The sequence below is a fragment of the Anneissia japonica genome, unplaced genomic scaffold (genome assembly GCF_011630105.1).
Source record: "Anneissia japonica isolate Jap-2015-1 unplaced genomic scaffold, ASM1163010v1 scaffold288012_len1326614_cov192, whole genome shotgun sequence".
NCBI classification, from domain to species: Eukaryota; Metazoa; Echinodermata; class Crinoidea; order Comatulida; family Comatulidae; genus Anneissia; species Anneissia japonica.
The window spans coordinates 1,315,030-1,318,981 of record NW_022756612.1 but is presented as its reverse complement, the minus strand read 5'-3'; positions in this window follow the sequence as shown (position 1 = coordinate 1,318,981).

Genomic DNA, 3,952 nt, shown 5'->3' with positions numbered 1-3,952 from the left:
GATACGACCGCAGGTCGATACGGTCGCAGTGCTAGGTCTCAATAATGTGAGAGTTGCTTTAGTCGTTGTCTTTATTTTTGTGGTCGCTGGGGTTTGTCGCCACGCTCACTCTATCACGACCTACACTGCGATCAGTAAACGACTGACAACAACCAGAACGGTCGTGGCCAAGTCGTTAGTGTGAGAGCTGCAAAGAGCAACTTGCTCGTGAAAGGGGAGAGGGTCGCTGGTCGTTGATGGTCTCTGAGTTTTCAACATGTTGAAAAATGTATTGTGTCGGTACTGGTCGCCAGTCTGATTGCAGTCGCTTACTGCGTGTCGTAGTCACTTGGCTAAAGTGACCATTACAGTATTAGTATCCATTAATACATGAAACGAGGTGTTTTCATGCATACTAAATAAACCAAGGTAAATTTTCATCCTGGGGGTATTTTACGACGTAGACTGGCAGGGCTAAGTCGTGATAGTGTGAGAAGTGCTAAATCCTTATCTTACCTGTGGTTCATCATCATCGTATTCGTCGTCTGTTTCATTAATTATTATTTTCAACAATATGTCGTCGGCTACGTAGTAAGCTCTAACCAGTCTTGGCTAAGTTAACTAGATAATGATCTACATTGTGAGTCTTAACAACATAAAGCCAGTTTTGTCAAAGAGACATTTATAGTCTCTAAAATCCACCTGTACCGGGGTTTTTTTCACAATTTAAGTGGTGGCAATTGTTTGCTTCATTTATCGAAGTTATACTTTGTCTTTGTTTTAACATTTCTTTAGCCTGTTTTGAATCTTTAATAGCAGTCTTTAACATTTTGTTCATAATAGATATATTTGACCTTTTCTCTCGTCTGAATAGGAATTGCTGATGACACTCCGTGCTTTAGAAGAATAGATCTGAACACTTGTAGTGCTGTCTCTTATACACATCTAGATGTGTATAAGAGACAGAGTTAAGAGAGACTACCTCGAGGAATGTATTTGTTTCAAAACTGAAAAAAATTACTTTATTCCGAGTATGAAGATTGATGCCTATTTATTTATTTTCATTATTTTATTTATATATTTATTTTATTCTATTTTATTTATTGGGGCTGAGGGGGATAGTTAAGAAAGGGGCCAAGCCCGATTAGACTTGTCTATTTCTTGGCTCCTATTGTATACCAGTTGTTTGTTTTTTGCGTATACAATAAAGAAAGAAAGTAAGTATATAAAAAGTCATAAGGGTGAATTTTAAATTAGATTTAAAACAGATGTTTTTGTTGTACCAGTAAACATATTTGCAAGAAACCCTGAGCTTTTCAAGTGAAAAAAGATGGAAAAGGGACCGTTTGAACTAAAAATATATGTTGATTGAAGAAGAAAAAAAAAAAAAAAAAAAAAAAAAATTCCCCCAAAAAAAAAAAAAAAAAAAAAAAAAATCGTAATGATACTATTATCAGCAGTGATGTGAATCTCCGGTTTCTGGACAAAACGGCAAAAAGCCAAAACGGCAATAAACCAAAACGGCAATGATAAGTATGAAACGGCAACAGATCAAAACGGCAATCGTCATAGACCAAAACGGCAAAGGAGCAAATCAATGCCAAGACTAAAGCGCCACCAGGTTTTTTTTAAATTATATAACTTTGAACAAATTTACAAGCTCCAAAAAAAAAAAAAAAAGCTATCCGTATAATTTCAGATGCTCCATTCCTGCTCACTCTGCTCCACTTTTTCTTGCTTTGCATCAGTTGTCTGTTTTCGATATAAATATTTTACAACAATGTATCTTTGTTTATGAAGCTACCAATTCTCTTCTCCCTACTAACCTTTGCTCCTTTTTTAAAAACTCAGATTTACATCCTTACAACACCAGAATTCGTGACAACCTTCACCTTCCTCTACCTAAACTTACTTTACTCCAACACAATATTCGATATAGTGGTTCCAAACTTTTTAATGAACTCCCCCTTTAAATTATATCGGCCCCTTCCAGGAACATTTTCTCTTTTAAGGTCAAGAAATATCTTTTATCTAAATATGCTAAGCCTGTCTCTTATACACATCTAGATGTGTATAAGAGACAGTATATATATAGACAATTTTGAGCGTTGAAGAAGAGGATATACGAGTGCGAAAAAAGTTGCCTCAACCAGGATGTGAAGCCGGGACCTTCTGCTGTTTACTATGCAGAGGCCTTACCAACTGAGCCATTGAGGTTTTGTTGGGAATTTAAATCCGATTAAAGCAACTAATTATTCACATTCTTGCTCATGTTCAGTTGGACAGCACTAGTCCTTGATGCAGATAAATACAGAACATTTAACTATCGTATCAAGCATAGATCTTCAACGAACCATTCCTTTTCAAGTGTGTCTTAATAAAGGACTCCCCCTTTTCGTGCTTTATAATAGTGGTGTTTATGTAAACAGACACACCGCTAAAAAGCAAACTTTTAAAAATGCAATTTCATTTAACCAAACAACGAACGCTATTAAATACTGTACACAAATTAGGTGAGCATCCATGATAAATTAACTCAAATGCTGACCTTACAACAAATTATGCAGTTTTTATATTAAACTGAAATATTACCTAAGAGAAATGTTCCTTTGTCAGTTGCATGAAAATGTATAGAATATATGTAATTTAAGTTTTGAGATTTAATTCGAATTTTTTTCAGCGTTTTGCTTTGATGCTCTTGGGGTCGAAGATGGAACAATTCCTCCAGAACAACTGACAGCGTCATCTGAATACAATAGTTTTCATGGCGCTCATCGTGGGAGGCTTAACACCGTACGAGACGGCTCTCGTACAGGAGCATGGTCGGCTGGACCCAGAGACCAAAATCAATGGATTCAAGCCGACTTAGGTTCTTTGTATAAGGTAACTGGAGTAATTACACAAGGTCGACATGATAAAGACCAGTGGGTGACGTCATATAAAGTTCTTTACAGCTCCAATAGTGACAACTTTGAAGAAATCATGGACGCCAATGGTCAAGTTGCAGTAAGTTCATATACCATTAACATATTCATAACTGGACTAAAACATGGGTGTTCTATTAACAAAGTACATACTATCGGAAACTATTTGATAAGACCTTGTAAATCTACTGATTAATTTATGAACACAATTAATTAGGACTATAAACTATTTTGCCATATACAGCTCGTCTTAAAATTCAAGACCGCCGTTGAGACTTAAAATATATTATATATTTGTTTCAAACCAAGTGCAGGAAGATATGACGAGGCTAAAAGCCAACTATTTAAGCTTGCGTCGAAGATGTCCAAGTCATGGTTAGCCAGAATATGCTCTGTTTCAATCCTGATAAAACGGAGATGTTTATTTACCCCAAGCATCTTAGAAATGTACCTATCATTCCAAACATCAACATTGGAGGCAACTCAATTATTCCATCCAATGAAGCAGCCATCAGGGTCTTCGAGCCTTAAGTACATTTCAGTGGAATATTGCAATGTTATACTCTTTGGTCTTCCTCAAAGGTATGTAAGGAAGCTGCAACTTCTCTTGAATATGGCTGCACGTCTTGTGTCAGGAGTTTCTAGATTTGAGCATATAACACCTACTCTTCCTCGCCTGCATTTAAATCGTTGCTCTTCACATAAAAATCATTAAAAAAAATAAAACACCCTCATACATATTCAACCTGATTAAACTTCGCTTCAAAACTTGTTCTAGAGCTCTTACATCCCCATTTAGTTCATCTGCGTTGTTCGTCCCTTCATGTCGTACAAAAACGTATGGGGAAAGAGCATTCGCCGTTGTGGCTCCAAAGGTGTGGAAGAGCTTGCCTATTTATATTCGTGAGTCTCCTTCAGTTGAGATCTTTAAAAATCGTCTTAAGACTCATCTTTTTAGTTTACTTTAATTTGCAAATTTCCAGCGCAAAAAAGACCTATGTATTATGCGCTTTACAAATCCCACTTATTATTACTTATTCTTACTTACT